This window comes from Grampus griseus, assembly GCF_964374135.1.
Source record: "Grampus griseus genome assembly, chromosome: 12".
NCBI lineage: Eukaryota > Metazoa > Chordata > Mammalia > Artiodactyla > Delphinidae > Grampus > Grampus griseus.
The window spans coordinates 75,011,590-75,029,354 of NC_139006.1; positions in this window are offsets into that span (position 1 = coordinate 75,011,590).

Consider the following 17,765-nt stretch of genomic DNA (forward strand, 5'->3'; position numbering starts at 1 on the left):
GCACTAATCCTCTAATTTAAATCATGTACAACTTTGCCTTTAGTAGGTTATCAATAAGCACTTTTAGACCTGTTTCTTGCAATTATTTGTTGCATAAGGACTTCAGAATAATGTCAAGAATAACAAATAGTTTTTACTTACAAAGGGGCTGGCAAGTTGAGTTTCCTTCATCTGTAAAACCTCTCCACATAAAATTAGTCATCCTATTTTATACCTTATTTTTAGGCTGCTTTATGTTCTCTTAACATTTGGTGCAGTTGAATATCAAAAATCACAGCAATTCTATGTCTGGGGAGTTACTTACCAGAGGCTCATATTCAAATATTAATTTATAGTCCATGCTAATTTTAGGAATTGGTGCTTTTTTAAATAACATACACCTTGCCCAGCTTTTAAAGGATTTGTTATGAATCAGGAGTGATCATTATGCATATGTGTCATGCTGAGTGTCCATGTGAGTTGAACAGTGAATATATTTTAAACATTTTTTTCTGCCATTTACTCTCTTCTTCGAAAAAGCATCAAACCTAAATGATAGGCCAAACCCATATGTTGCTAAAACACAGAAATCCCCACTCAGTTACTGAAAATTTACATTTTTTATATGAAGATACAATGTTTAATATTATTACTACTATCATTTTTGAATTATTAACTCATCTCACATGACACTTGCAATACAAATAACAATAACGAAAGTAAAAAAGAAATCAAACATCTTCTTCCAAAAGACATGCCACTTGAAAGTGAACTATAAAAATGAAAAATTTTAAATGATTGTTTTGTTTCAGCAAAGCACAATTTGGGTGTCTCGGACAGGGTTATAAACACACACTATGATTTTTGTGCATTCATGCAGTGTTTCACAATGGGAGATGCTAGCGGCCCTTCTAGGAGTACTATCTGAGGGACTGCACAGAAAGCTTAATTTAAAACCATCAGCCTCTTCACTGTACCCAGAATGACATAATCAAAGGACATACACTCTGCCTTCACACCACTAAAGCTGTCACGAATATTATATTCAGGCCAAGATTTGGTATTTTATAACAAAACACATTTCTGTAGTTGAATCTAGGACATGACACAAACCATAACTCATGTAGTCTGGGGCATCATGTACCCTAATATTTAATAATAAATCCAAAATAGTAAGCATGCTGGTTATCCTTCTGTATTAGTTTTCTATTAATGCTATGACAAATTACCACAAGTTTAGGGACTTAAAACAGCACCAATTTATTATCTTACGGTTCTGGAGGTCAGAAGTCTCGTGTGTCACTGGGATAAAAATCAAGGTGTCAGCAGAGCTGTGTTCTCTGCAGGATCTCAGGGAAAATGTTTCCTTGCCTTTCTCAGCTTCTGGAGTCTACTCCCATTCCTTTGCTCTTGGCCCCTTCCACCATCTTCAAAGCCAGCAATGGCCAGTAGAGTCTCTCATATCACATTACTCTGCCTCTGCCTCTTCCGTCTCCCTTTTCTACTTTTAAGGTCACTTGTGATTACACTGAGCCCATTTGGATAACCCAGGATAATCCCCCTGTTAGAATGTCAGCTGTTTAGCACACTGAATTTCCCTTGCCATGTAACCTAACATAGTCACAGGTTCTGGGGATGAGCGCTTGGACATCTTTGAGAGACCATTATTCTGTCCATCACACCTTCTAAAGAATTAAAAGGAAATCTTGATAAAATGTCCTGAAGTTCACATGAGAAGTTTTTTCAGACCTCAGAGAGGAGACATATTCTAGGCATGAGGCTTTCCAGCTGTGCCAACCATCAGGTCCACCAAATTTTTGCATCTTCTCAGACATTTCTATAATCAGAAGTCATCTTCAACCCCAGACATGCTCTTTTTTCCAATGCCAATTAATAAGGGACACAGGAGAATTTTTGTAGTTTGCCTACCAAAATCCAGCACTAGCCAGGATCAATATTTTGCAATTCCTCATTTTCTCTGATGCCCCACATCAACTGTTTTTTATTCCATTCAGCAAACGATTATCTAATGCCAACAAAATGCCTGGCACTGTGCTAGGTGCTGAAGTATAAATACAAAGAGAAAAAACGCAAACCATACTCTTGAGGAGCTCACTGTGTGTATATTGCATATGCATATATGCATGCATGTGTGTACGTGTATATGCAAGTGTGCCTATTTGTGTGCATGTGTATATGTGGTGTGTGCTTACGTGTGCATGTGCGTGTGTGAGAGAGAGAGAGAGTATTGTTGAGTGAGACTGGAGCATCCAGGACAGGCAGAAAAAAACATTATTTCAATGTACTGTTGACACACACACTATGATTCTTTTCTATCTCTACTTCCCTTTTCCGGTCCTGCTGCCACATGCCTGGTCCAGGCCATTATCACATTTTGCTTCAGCTACTGTGAGTCTCCCGGCTGGTCCCCATCCTCCCACCTCCAAAACATTCCACACTCAAATATAAACACAGCTGTAGCTGCGTCACTCCCTGGCTCAAAAGTGATACCTTCTTCATTGTCTATGGAAAAAGATACACATTTCTCCACATGCTATCCAAGGCCCTCCGGGCTCCACCTGCCTTTCTCATTTTATGTCCTTTTAATGTCATGCGTACTTGGGCTGATTGCAATCACAGCAGTCCCTCAAAATCGTCCTGTGCTTTCCCAGGCCTCTCTCTACCTCTGACCATTGAAGGCCCCTCTACCCTTTCCCCATATCCAAATAATATCCATTCTTCAGAACCTAGACCAACCATCACTCCTTCCATGGAACATTCTTCTGTCCCTTCTCCACTGAAAATAATCTCTCTACCTGGGGCTCCGACAGCATTTCATTTTGTATTCTTTAATAAAAACTATTCATTTCTGCCTTAGATCTTTCACTTTGCTAAATATCAAGGCCCCTCTCCCAGATTATAACTTCCTTGAGAGGAGCCACTGGTTTTATGTCTCTCTGAAACATCTACAATAACTGGCGCAGCACCTTGTCCATAGCAAGGACACTGTACTCAAGTTTGTCAGATTCCACGGAATGGATCAGCAGCGTGATCTTCCAGAATGCTGTCACAAGCACTGCATGTTTTATGGCTAGTTCTCCTTGGAGGTGATGGTCGGTGGGTGCATTTTTCTCTATTATATTCACAAACACGGTGAGACAGACAGGAATTGACAGACATCCAGAGTGAGGGAACCAATTTCTTCTGAGAATGACTAAAAGTCACTGATTAACCCACAAGTTCGAAGGCCAGCATGAATGTGTATGTTACACAAAAACAAAAGTAAGGTTACACAGAACCTCAAATGGCCTTGTAAGTCGATCTAGAAGCATCACCTGATTTTTACATCAATGTTACAGAAAATAAAGAACGTACAGAACATATAGAATTAACAGGAATTCCTGATTTTGTGAATGTGCATGTGTGTCCAAAACAACTGTTTCATAATAAATATTTATGGTAAGACAGGCTATGAAGCCACACAAGTGTTTTTAGTTGCCATTGTCATCAGTTCTACTACATAATTATCATCTCAAATCCAAAAATATCTTGAATGGGTAATACTGAATAATCTAGATCATGAAATTCCATTAGAAGGGTATTAGCTGACTCAAGAGACTAATTATAACGAGGTATTGAGCTGCTTATCCACTCGTCTCAATTGTAAAACCATAAACCACGCCGTATGGGCAGTGGCTGCCAATCAGGGTCATGTGGAATAGTGAAAATAGCATCGAACAAGGATCAGGCGCCCCAGCTCTGTCATTAACTCTGTGACCTTGGGAGCCCTTAATAGAGATCATCCCATAGGAGAAAAGCAGATCCCTTCCTTAGAAAAATACAGCTATACTAGCAGCTGATGCTGCCCATTCATAGAAAACACTCTTAAAACTGCAGAAAGACTGCACACACACACACATTCACTCACCTTTCCCAGACTAATACCTTCCTGCTTAATGGGCCAGTTTAGTACTACCATTAACCAGATGATTATAATCTGAGCAAGTGTTATCCATCCATGTCCTAAATAACAGTAGCTGACAAAATTATCAAACTGCTTTCTCACCCATGGAGTTTATCAGACAGAGGTCAAGGCTAAAATTACTGTATTTATTTCTGAGTCTACCTTTTAATAATAATAATAAAATCATTACATGTTGTTTTTAAATTTCCAAATCACCTGCCAATTATTTCATTTAATCCTAATAGCCCAGCAAAGTCAATGGGACACATTTCTGAAAGCAAGCAGAACTGCTGTTCATGGGCTTTCTGAGCACCTCCAACTAAGCTGAATTTGGGGATACAAAAATGATGAAGACAAGGTTCCTGACTTCAGGGTGCTTTTGGTTAGTGGTAGAGACAAGACATTGTGTTCTAAATATTTCCTTATGCATCTTAGAAGTCCTAAGGGAGCACAAAGGAGGGGATTGTATTTCTACTGGAATAAAGTGTGTGTGTGTATGTGTGTGTGCACAGCGGCAGAGGAGGGAGGGAGTTAGACAGAGAGAGATGTCAAAGACGGCTTCACTGAGAAGGTGACTTTGTCACTGGATTAACGTCCCTGTTCTATCTGTTCCTAGGAGAAGCTCTAAGTGTTACTGAATCTCTGTGTGCTTGAGATTCCTTCATCGATTAAATACAGATAACAGTGCTGAATTCATAGGGTTACCAGGAGGATGGACTGATATAGTATACGGGAGAGCAATGTGTAAATATCAAAGCACCCAATATATACGGTATTATTATTTCCACCTGGCGGAGGCACCAACTAGGTCCACTCCAAAAGTGAATGGCTGGTCCAAGGTTGCTCCACCCCCTCTACCCAGTGCCAGCGTCCCACTTCGGACTTTGGAGGTCCTTCCCTGACACTGCCTGCTGCAACTCTGGAGCACATATAGAAAGCACTCATCCTGATAGCATTTTATGGGCCCTAAAATCATATTAACATATTCATATAAGTAAACATTCCAACAGCTGAAGACTCTTCTGTGAATTTTTGCCTCTAAATCCTAAGGGGATACTCTCCATAAAAGAAGGATCCAACAGAGCATTATAAGGGAGGAATCGTGATAAGGAAAATCTTAAATATTTAATACAGGGAGAAAACAGTATATACTTTTTTTAACAAAGGGTTTTAAACTACCCAAAGTTTCAGAGAATAAAATACAGCAGATCCTCAACTGTTTTAAGTGATTTAACTGTGAACTTCAATAGAAAATATTTGAATAGAAATGTGCCTTGCATTTAACAGATACTCAACAACTGTTGAATTCAGAGATTTAACCTGATCATTCTTACCCCTAAATTTGTAATAATAAAAAATTTCCCCTCATATAACATCTATAAATCTTGTTTTAAGCCAATCTATTATAGTCCAACTTTCAGTTCTTCAAAGGTAAAATTTTATTTAAATCTAATAAAGTCTCATCCATATATATAATTATTCCTCTCTTATTAATAATGTCTGGAAAATCTTAAGTAAAAAAATGTATATTTATTGTACACTATGTACCAGACAATGTGTTGAGAGATGGAAACAGACATTCATGGGAATTTCACAAATAACAGCATTTACTGAATGTATCCATCTGTATTAGTCAGGGATCCCCAGAGAAACAGAACCAGCAGGAGACAGATAATAAGGAATGGACTCATGCAGTTATGGAGGCTGGCAAGTCCAAAATCTGCAGAGCTGATGTCCCAGCTCTAAGCTCGTCAGGCAGGAGAATTCTCCTACTCAGGGGAGGGTCAACCATTTTGTTCTATTCAGGCCTTCAATTGATTGGATGAGGCCCACCCACACTGGGGAGGGCAGTCTGCTTTACTTAGTCAACCAATTTAAATTTAATCTCATCCAAAAATATCCTCACAGAAACACCCAGTATAATGTTTGACCAGATATTCTAGCACCTTGTGGCCCAATCAAGTTGGCATGTAAAAATAACCATACCATCCAAAAAAACCCTCTTTTTTCCCCTCTAAATTTGGTAAGAAATTAATCACCAAGGACAAGTCACTTCAACAAAACATCAATTGACTGGTTCTCTTTTTAGGTAAGGAGGCAGTAGAGGCTTCTGGTGACTTGAGGGCTCAAGCATATTAATTAGGCTGCTTTGGGTCAGAATTTGTCTCCACCACGTATGACCTATGTGACTTGGACACACGATTTACCTTTCTGAGCCTCACCTTCCTCATCTATTAAAATGATGGCTTCCCTGGTGGCACAGTGGTTAAGAATCCGCCTGCCAATGCAGGGGACACAGGTTCAAGCCCTGGTGTGGGAAGATACCACATGCCGGGGTGCAACTAAGCCCGTGCGCCACAACTACTGAGCCCGTGTGCCTAGAGCTGGTGCTTCACAACAAGAGAAGCCACCGCAATGAGAAGCCCGCGCACCGCAACGAAGAGTAGCCCTGCTCGTCACAACTAGAGAAAGTCCGCGCGCAGCAACAAAGACCCAATGCTGCCAAAATAGATAGATAAGTAAATTTATAAAAAAAAAAATTTATAAAGTTGTTTTTTTTTTTTTTTTCTGCAGGCGCCTCGAGCGCTAGTTCTCTCCCGGACAGAAGGACAGACAGACAATGCGGCCCGCACCGTCGGCCCGCATCATTAGCACCTTGGACACGGCACCAGGCCCAACCCAGTCCCTGGTACCCTCCCGGGAGAATTCTGGTCCGGCCTCAGATCAGCACCTCAGATAGCTCCCGCCCAACCCGCCCCTCCCCCCTACCTCCGGAACAACCAAATAAATTAAAAGGAGTGGGGGTGGAGGGGGAAACAAAAACACCTAGGGATAAGGAAGAGGGGTGCCCCTCCCTCAGAGTAAGAAGAGTTTTCTGCCTCCTCCCACAAAATGGGGAAATAGTAGTGTATATTGAATAGAGTAGTTGGAAAGATTAAATGAGGTGACTTGTCGAATGCATGTCACACACTAAGTAACTGGAAAACATTAGCTGCTCTAACATTAATAATTACTGTTATTACTGAGAGCTCCAATTCTAGGCCTTACTATTAAAATATGGCACAATTGCCTTAGCCAGGATATTTCTTTCTATTGGCATATGTGGGAATTCTATCAGTTACTCATACACACAGTTTTATCCATTGTTTATATACATAGATCATTTACTAACAATCAACTCAATCAAAATAACTTTCTGTATTTAGAAAATCGGTGATGGGCGGGGGGAGGAAATATTAAAACACCCGAAGATTATAGAGAGATTCGGATGCAGAACTGGGCAAAGATTCCCCCTCTCCCACTAGCTAAACCCAAGCTGTAATCAATAACTGTGAAGGCCCTGGCATTCCAGGGTAGGAAGCAGGACAAGAGAGAGCGTTTTCCTCCTGTCCACCTTGTCTGCTTGACCCCAGACAGAGAAGCTTGGACTGTAGTTGGGAATTGCCTTCTAGAACGGCCCTGCCATGGTTACTGTGTGATTTGAGAGGCTCTCTTCATCCAAGTGTGGTCTCAGCTTTCTCCTCTGAAACTTCTGACCTTTAGGTACTTCTGCCCCATTCCTACTTCACCCAAAGGCTTAAAACTATGGTTTTGCTATGAGGACAAAGGAGGGCAATCTGAACATTTGGAGAAAGTCCTAAAAGTAGATAATTGAGGTTTTCCTCTCCCTCTGCCAGCTCTCCCCACTCCTACTGAACAGTATTAGAGTACTCAGCATCCTCAAGGTCAAAGTTAAACCCAGGTTGATACTCATCTCCTTTCCAACCAGGCTTGCCCATCTTTTACTGTTCACATCAACTGCCTCTTCCAGAATTCATAATCTATGCAGAATAAGTCATTTCAAGTTCAGGGGGAGTTTGGGGGGTAGAAGCGCCCCGTACACCTGCTTACCCATTTCCTTTCCCCTCTCTCTCTCTTAACATTTCCTTACTCTCTCAGCCAATAGAGGAGTTTAAACATGTAAATGCGGTTCTAAACTGCGTTTAGAGAATTAACCCATTTTGCCCCTCACTGGTCTAAACCACAGGGTGCCAAGCAGACGCTAATTGCTTTCTTCTGGTGGGGTTCCAGACAGCTCCTAGGAAGGAAGGAGCGCACATTCCTGGCACCAATTGGCCAATTCAATTTACTTCAACGGCATTAGCCTCTGTCAGAATATTCATGAGCAGGGGAATGAGGACCCGCGGCACAGGCAGGCGGCAGCCACTCGGGCTAAAGAAGGCGCGAGGGAGGGGAAGCGGACCGCGCGCCGTGCTCTGGGGACGGTGACCGCGACGAGCGGCTCTTCTCCTCGGCCGGGCGGAGCGCAGGGGACCGCGGAAGGGCGGGGCAGTGCATCGGCGGGGTTGGCGCTCCTGGCATCGCAGCTCAACTCCTGGCGACCGCGCGGAGACTTTGAGAAAGATCCGAAGGCAGAAAAGCTGTGACACTTTTGACGGAGGGGGTAGGGGGGTGGGGGGGCGGGGGCAGCGCCGAGAGCGGGGAGGAAGGGACCCAGCGGGACACGGCTGCCTGCTGGGGGAGGCAGCGATGTGAGCCGGACGTCTGCCCCGGAGGAGTCTGGACCGAACGTCCCCGGAGAGTCGCGGGCCTGCCAGGTAAAGGGGAGATCTCGGGTGGGGCCCCGCGCGTTTGTCCCTGGGCTCCGAGCGCAGGGCTGCGCAGGGCGCCGGAGCCCGTTCCCCCGGGAAGCCGCCCCGGGCGCCGCGCGCGGTCCGGCTCCGCGCCGCTCTCTGCCCGCAACTACCCGCCGCCGCGGCCAGCTTGCGAGCGGGTCTGAGTTGGACTTGCTCGTACTCTGGGGGGAAGGGGATGTGAAGGAGCTGCCTGGGCTGGGGAGCCGTTCTCTGAAAGCTAGAGCGCAGTGGAGCAGCCTGAGGGCGCGGCGCGCGAGCAGCCGCAGCTGAGCGCCCGGGTGACGGGGACCGGAGACCCAGGAGCGCGGCTCTCTGGGGCTCTTGACCCAGCCTTCGCCCTCGCTTGCCCCGGGGCGGCTGCGCCTCTCTCCAGCAGCGGGTGGGAGAGGGCTGGCCGCGTCCCCGGCTCCAGGATGCGCGCCGGGGACGGGGACCAGAGACCTAGGCTCCAGGGAGGATCGGGCGCCCGCGGGGCTGGTCCCAGTCCGCACCCACGCCCGAGTTCGTCCGTGGGAGGAGAACGTGGTGGTGACTCCTCGCGTCCCCGCCACCTGCCGGACATCGCCAACTCCTCGGATTTCCTGTCTCCGGGCCCTGACACTCCCAGGGAAAGCTCTGAATTGCGCGCGAGTTGTTTGGGCTTTGCTCCTTGTAGTTGCTGTGGAGGGAGAGCCGGGGGTGAGGGGGCGGCGAGGGGTCAGATGGGGTGAAAGTTTCAGATTTGTAGAGGAAACGCTCTCGCGGAGCTGCAACGTGCCCTTAGCAACAGGGAGAGACTGTGGGCTGGACTTACGCCGAAGCAAAAGCCTCTGCCTGGCTATCCACCTCGCGGCGGGGGGTGGGGGTGGGGGTGGGGGTGGGGGTGGAAGCTGGAACCTGGAGGGCAGCCCGGAGGCAGCGCCAGAGCTGGGTTTTTTTCTGCTAAGACCAGGCAGAGAGTCAAAGGGCTAGCAGCAGAGCGTTGGGGGGTTGGTCGCCTAGTAGATTCGGAGTGTACCGTGCCATTATTATTGCCCTTATTATTACTATTATTAATGCTGTTGTTACTGGCACAAATACCAGGAAGGATTTTTTTCTTCTGATTGTTATAGGTCGCCTGGAAACTAAGTCTGCCCCTCCCCCCAAAAAATGTCCCTTGACCCCACTCTAATCTCTGATGCTCCTCTCCACCAAGGAAAATTACTCCTCAGAGCTGTGGCGGAGCCAGGGACCCAGCTAAGGAATTGGATCTACCTAAGAACAACAGAAACAAAAAGTCGCAACTTCACAATGTGCTTGCACCAACGCTAAAGATGAATGTTATATTTCTATGGGCTCACCTTCCTCAGCCTCATCTGGCTCCGGAACGGTGGAGGTATTGCCAGTCTCGAACCTATACTTGACCCAGCTTTTTCTTTTCATGTATTTATACAATCTGGAAATTCATTTTTCTCTTGTCGTGACCCTCGCAATCCCACTGGGCATGTTACCTGGCAGGGGCAGACTCCAGTTCCCAACACCCGAGGCAGCCACAAGGGCACCTGCGGTCACCTCCTCTTGGCTTGGCCCTGGTCAGAGCTGCTCCAGGGTGCAGGCTTGGCCAGCTGATGACGCAGAAAACAGGGCAAGAGTGTGGGAGAACAGTGTGTCAGAGTTAAGCCAAGTACAGGAGATGAGGTCAAGCCTCCTTGCTGGCCACATCCCTTCCTGCCAGAGAAAAGAGAGAGACAAATGAAGAGCAAATGGGAAGTAGTTTAAATTGGAACCAAGCTCTCAGAGTCTACTTTCGGCTGTTGCCATTGACTTTGGTATGACCTTTTCTTGCCAGTGCTTCTGATTTTCCCTATTTGCCAATGCACGAGCAGCCGTGCCTTTCTAATAGGACAGTTGTGGTGGTGAGATGATTTAATTGTGTATCCCAAAAATGCTTTGAGCATCCTGGGAAAGGACAGTCTATAAAATATTCAATTTTAATGTTTTGTGGAAAGTTTGCTAAACTGCAGGTTACGGAGATACATTTTTAGCATGTGTGCCATGTGGCAGTGTAAAATTAAAATAGAAAAGGAAAGTACAAACATAAAAATGACAGCATTCTTGACTTTCTTGTGCATACTTGTAGAAAAATTATCTTTCATTTGCGGAAAGTTGCCCGGGAATTTAATCAGTGTTTATACTACTGAAACGCCCCCTTCTACCTTTCTCCCCAGTAAAATTTTATGACCCAGTTCTCACAGGAAAGGCAATGGGAATGTAGTAAGTGCTGGGGGCTGAGAGGCAGGATGGAAGGGTTGTTAGGGGAACCATCACATAGGATTTGGAGACTGGAATGGGAAGAAAGATGCTATCATCCTTGCAGAGCAGGGAAATGTTCTGGAAAAAAACAGTTGAGCAGTATAGGGCAATAGACCCAGCACCGGCTGTTGTCTGCCCTCTATTTCAGGACTAGAACTTGATCAGATGTTCCAAAGAGGGCTAACCAAGGTGTTTTGCCCTCCTCCCTTTGGTAAAGGTATTGCCTTGCTCTTATCTTTCGATGGCTGTTAACGTCTCTCTCCCTGCCTGTACAGTGCAATAGTTTCCCTTGCCTTTTCAAAAAGATTCAGATGTACTCTCTTAGTCCCTTATATATTTGTAAATATTCCCCAAGGTCTGAAGCTTCTCAGAGACGTGCAGCTGTTAGCAAATTTAAGTACATAGCTGGAAGTAATCAAGAGAGCCACTGAAAAGTGGGTATGTTTTCCCCTGGTGGAGAAGTTATTGAATGCCTTTTGAGCTAGAAAATTAGCAGTTTAGAAAAGCAGGAGGGATTTCCTTGACTTCCCTCTACTCATAAACCAGCAGTTGTATTTTTCTTTCCCTCATAGTAGTGAGCACTGTTTGGTTAAGCATTTTCTACAGTTTGGGACTTAAAATGGGGTTCTGCCTGATGGTGTTCTATGGAGAGAGGAAAAATGTAAAGAGATACGGAAGGAAGAGCTGCAGTAGCTAGAACATAAATCAGCCAGAATATATGGGGGGATGATGAGAATAGGTCTTTTCAACCTTAAAAAAATGTCCACTTTGGAAGAAAAAGAAGTCTGATTATTGGCAACCAAGGCTGAAACCAAGGCAGCTGATGCCGAGAGGAGCCAAAGGGCAGTTCTTCTTAGTTTAGAAACAGCAAGACAGCCTCTGCCAAAGATTGCTGTAAACACAGAATAAAGATTTCATTGTGGGCTGGTGTGACTAGAATAATTAGACAGTTAATTGTTCATTCTGATCTGGTTGTGTTGTAATCAGTAGGACAGAGCAGCGAAAATAAGAGCAAGGGAGAAATGGAAAAGTAACACATCACTTTTATCTTCACTTGTTTTACTCTGATGGTATTTAGGAAAATCCTGACTAGTTTTATTATTTTTTTTTAAGTATATTCATATCCACAGAACACTGAGAACACTGGCGATCTAAGATCCCTTGCTGCCATTTTTCCCACTCCAGGTTCTACTCTGGTTATGGACAAAATTTCTCATCTTCTAAAATCAGCATGGGAAACTACAGTGGGAATGAGTGCATTAGGTAACTCCAGTGTTAATTAATAGATTTATTATGTGCAAACCTTAGTGTCAGCTCAATCAAAATATATGCAAATAGCACTAGATTTTTGTGCTTCTCCAACACTTTTTTCATAGACATATAAAGTTTAAGAAGTAAATATTCCATTTTTGATGTTTAATTATATTCTATTGTGAAATAAATTGCGTAGTGATTAATCTTTCACATTTAATTGAAGAAACAGCCTCCTCTGTATTTTCATACTAATTTAGAGACAAAAGAAAATGTATTTTAAGTGATAAAGGCTGAGCATCTACAGTTATTACAGGCAGTAGACTGTGACTTACTGTTATTTACTAAAAGATGGCACTGTCATAAATCCCTTCTGAAATGACTTCTGCAATGAAGAAATGAGCAAGGGAATAGAGAGCATTAAGTACCTGGTGTCTGGGGTGGAGGAAAGGAAGAACCATGTATTCATTAAGTTCAAACCCTCCCTGAATCCCAATATTGACATAGAATATGGAGCAAATTCTCTTTATTTGAATTTTAAAAAGGAACATTTTTAAGTGTCGACATTAAGTATAATTGTTCTGGGAATAAACGCACTATGTTACAAAGAAAGCATAATAAATTACATAAGGTCATAAAGTCTCAATAGAGAGAAATACTTAGTTTCTCCAAGATATATTCATTTTGTCTCAGTTTAAGAGGTACAAAACTGTCCTTACTAACCTTTAGTTTCTTTTATCCATCATGAATCAAAAGGGATTGCAAAGGAAGAAAACTTACTGAAATGTTAGAAAAGCATAAGTGGTACAAAATTACGGAACTATCGAGTTTTCCGAAGACAAAATTCTACTTTACAAAATGCACTGTCTACAGCAATTAAAAATAGAAAATCATATTGCCACATTAAATTATGGAAACAATCCATTTTAAAGAGAAATTTAGCCTTTTCTCATTTAATTGCTATTCATGGTTTGCTAAATAGATTTTCAGAATAAACTGCCAATCTCCTGCTAACCAGGACTGTCTAGTTAAGAATATTCCTAATTACATATGGATTAACTTAATTTTAGAACCCTAAGAATATTCAAATCAAAGCATCACTCAAGTGCAGTGCAAAACAGATATGGTCCAATTTGCCTCAAGGCATATATAATTTTTTTTTAAGTTTAAGGAATCATAAAAGAACAAACACTTGGTGTGGGAGTACATCAATGAATAACTACAATAAAAGAGTAAGGGAAGCTATAAACTGTTAGATCTTTTAAATATATGCAAAGTAAAGTTATAGCAATACAGCTTATTTCTTCTTCCAAAGCAGTAAGGGCTGGTCATGCAAATACCATGCAAAGTTCAAATGTCAAAGACACGCACAGCATTGCCTGAAATGGGAGTATTTTTGCTATTTATAAGAATGTTTGACAATCTGATCAAAAGTTTAAAATTTATTCCAACAAATGCCATGACCACGTTAAGAGTAAAGAGGTATCTTATATGGAAGAGATATTTCTTTATAGTTCCATAGTTCCTAGCTGGAATCTTACACATAGTAGATTCTCAATAAATATCTATTGATTTCATTTTTTATAAGGAAAATAAAATTGAATTAATGGAATTTTCAAGATAGATGAATTTATAATATATCAAATAGTTGAATGATCTTTGTTGCTTCAAATTCTTTCTCTAAACTGGCAAGATATGCCTGTGACCAGTAGTCATAATTACTGGCAATATTCTGGTCTGGGTATGAGGGAGGTAAAGAAAGAGGAAAAACTTAAAGTCTTTCCTCTTCTCTAGTTTCACCTAACCACTCAGTATGTTTATGTATATACCTAAGTTGATAAAAATGCACAGTTATCTCTTCATAGCAAAGATGGCACTCCACCAAATGGTTATTATTTACAAGAAGCCGTCACACAGATTCCACCTTTGAAGTACTATTAGACCTATTATGACTAAAAGGCTGCTATGGCAACTAATTAAAGGGTAATTAATAAAATAATAATTTCATTCCAAGGCAATGGCTACCTCTGGTTGTCATAGAAGTTTGTTTGACATACGGCCAAATGGTCAAGCCCAACCATGCAACTGCAGCAGTGTTCAACCTCCCGCAGGAGGACAGAAACCTACAATGAAACTACTTCTGCCCAATATACTTACATTTATCTGCCCCTGCACCTGATTTATAACTAAAACAAGCTATGCTGACCTTCCACCAAAATGAAAAACAGGTGCCCATAAGGAACTGAAATGTCTATAGGTAAATCATCGGACTGTTTTCTTTTTCTTTTAGGTCTGACCTTAGTTGAAAGAACAAGATGGTCTTAGTGTTTTCCTAGAGAACAGAACATAGTGTGGTATGTTGGCATAATTGGGAGCTAACAGTCAAGAGAAAACCAGGCTAGAATTAGCATGAAGATTCAATTACCCCTTGTTCCCAGAGGCAGTTGTTTACCAGGATTGGTGCTAAGGTTGTGGTCAAAATAGGATGGGAAGATGTGCAGTGCAGCTTGTTTGTTACCTAGCTGATCTCCTTGGATGGAACCAAACTTTGGTTTCCACTTTCCACCAGTAAATTGAAACAGAGTTTATTAGATAGTAGCTGATGTAAATTGCTGGATACACATTTTAAGAGTACAGTTGAGCATAAGTATTTTAGATGTATTTATAAAAATTTGTGGTTAAAGATATTGTATACATAATATTTTTTCTGAAGGAATAACGTACATTTTAGATCATATTCATTATTACTTTCTTTCATTTTATAAAGCTAATGACTTTGAATCCCTTATCAATTCCTAATATGGGGTTAATTTTCACATATTATAAATAATCAATGAACTTACTATAATTTGTTTTCAAAAACCAACAGAAGTAATTTCATTTAGCAATTTAATTAGAAATTGGCTAAAGGAATTTCATTTAGATGTAATTTCTAAAGGCAACCAAATAGGTGTTTTTTAATTTGAAAAATTATTAGCACTCTGATAAGAGTATCAAACAGATGGAAGTGAACACTCAATCTTCACATCTACTATCTTTTTCTATGCAAATGTTTTGAGTAGACATGTAGAATGGGCAGTATCACCTACTTCCCACTTTTTAAGTTTGGGGGAAAACCAACTGAACATTACACTCATCTCTATGCCCACCCTTACACAGACCCAAAGGTTCCCTTATCTTCATTTTATTTGTATTTGTATGGACATATATACACTACCGAATGTAAAATAGATAGCTAGTGGGAAGCAGCCTCATAGCACAGGGAGATCAGCTAGGTGGTTTGTGACCACCTAGAGGGGTGGGATAGGGAGGGTGGGAGGGAGGGAGACGCAAGAGGGAAGAGATATGGGAACATATGTATATGTGTAACTGATTCACTTTGTTATAAAGCAGAAAACTAACACACCATTGTAAAGCAATTATACTCCAATAAAGATGTTAAAAAAAAAAAAAAACAAGACAAGTTCCAGTATCTCTCTTTTTCAAATCACTTGATCCCCTGCATCAAAGGCCTCATCTGAAGTATGAATTTGCAAAGGCATCATCATCACATCATTGAAAGAAGAAGCCACACTTGAGAGCATGTGTCTTGTAACCTTTTTTTGGATATTAAATAAGACTCTAAATCTGTGCCATACTTTTTGCACAAACTGGCAAGAACTCCCAAGGATGCTCATCTTATAAATAAATATTAAATAAGATTTTTGTTATTATTTGCTATCGTTAATCTCACTACAAATTGTATTTAAAGCAAATAGAATATAGCAGTCAAAGCACATCTTCATTAAAGTTATAGTTTTGAAGTGTTACAGTTGTATCTACCTTTATCCTTAGGCTATGCATTCATCTCAATAATATTGGGAACATTTATTCAGTCTAAATATATGAGGCATACTCACATTTGGAAATAAAATCCTTGAGTAGTCATTAAAAAATTAATCCATTTAGCAGTTCAACACCTCAGTGTAATACTTCAGGCAGCTAAGCACAGAGGCTATCATCTGATTCATGGGGCTGGCAAACATTTGGAGATCAAATTGCCAGTAGCATCCTCTCAGTCGCGAAACCAAAAATGTCTCCAGGCATTGTCACGTGTCCCCTGGGGAGCAGAATTACCCCGATCAGGAACCACTGCCACAGAGCAAAGTTCAACCTCCATGTATTGCTTATTTTGCACACATTTTCAACTTAAGGTTAGGTCATTCATTTTCTAAATAATAATATAGGTACCTCTCATAGTTATGTTAGCCACGTTATAGATGATTTGTTTTAAAAAAAAATGAGACAAAACTTTGGGAGAAAAATTAAGTCAACATGCATTTATTAGTATCAGTTCTGTTCCTACTAAACTTGTTTCATTTGGAGCCCAAAGAGAGCCTTTGGATCAAAAGAGTGCTGTGATTATATTTTTGTACCAACGAAGATCAGTATAATGGTTGAAAAAGCTTTAAGCCATAGTACCCAGAAATGCCAATTAACAGATTGTCCAGTAGACTCCAGGTTCCCAGAGAACAGGGATGGGAACCCTCTTGTTCATCTTAATATCCTCTGAACCCAACATTATACCTTGTACATAGTCAGTGCTCAATAAATACTTCTTTAATAAATGACTGAAATTATGGTTAACCTAGTATAGGTTTTGGACGCTCTATCGCAGGCCTCTGTTTAGACTTGACAGGTATTACATTTTCCTTTAATTAGAGGCATTGATGTGCACCTGACAGTATGCTGACCATATTTATAACTTTAGTGAAACCAGAGGAATAGATAATACGTTACATGAAGAAATATGATCAAAAAGGCTGATTGGGTGGGCTGTATCTAATAAGATGAACGGTGAACAATGCCGATGAGGAAAACAAACCATGTAGAGATCGAGTGGCCTGCCCAAGGCCTATCTCAGCTAAGGAAAAGCAGAGCTGGAACTCAAACTCAGGCCTCTTGATACCCACATTTTCCAGGGATGAGTCGATCCTGTCTTTGCTTTGTCTTGGTCAGGGGCACCTGAAATGTCCTATTCTGTTCCATGCATCACGCTCTACCTGCGTCATATCTATAGAAAATAGCCACTGGCCTCTGAGCGGCTCAAAAACATGCCTTTCAGATGAATATAACTACTGTAGCACACCACCTCATCCTTTCAGGAGGAGTACACTATTTTGTTTGAAACGTTGGCAATTTCTAGAGTTGAGACATGTGGCTAATTTAAACGCAAATACCTAAAACACCTTTCAAAGACTAAAATACGTCATTTAAAAAAATTATATGCTTTTTCTATTATCCATGATGTTGCTCCCTTCAAATAGTGCAATGCTATGAGTCAACTTTAAGTAAATAAGCAAAATAGGGTTTTAGGGTTTGGTTTTTTTTTTTTTAGATGTCTTTAGACGAAAGCTTGGTATTGGAATTTCAGACACTGTTCTGTAAATTAGAGAATTAGAACTCAGGTCTCCAGGCTGAAAGTACTAGTGTGAAAACGGGACCGTGAATTTCCATAAATTTGGAAATTCTAATGGTCAAGTTATTTAACCCAATTATATCATTAAAGATCAGGCTCTCTTCTGATCACGATTATCCTGTTGGATGATCTTCTGTCTTACAATTATCTTATTGGATATTTCACAAAACCAAACTGATTTTAAAACTACTTCCTCTGCCTTTAT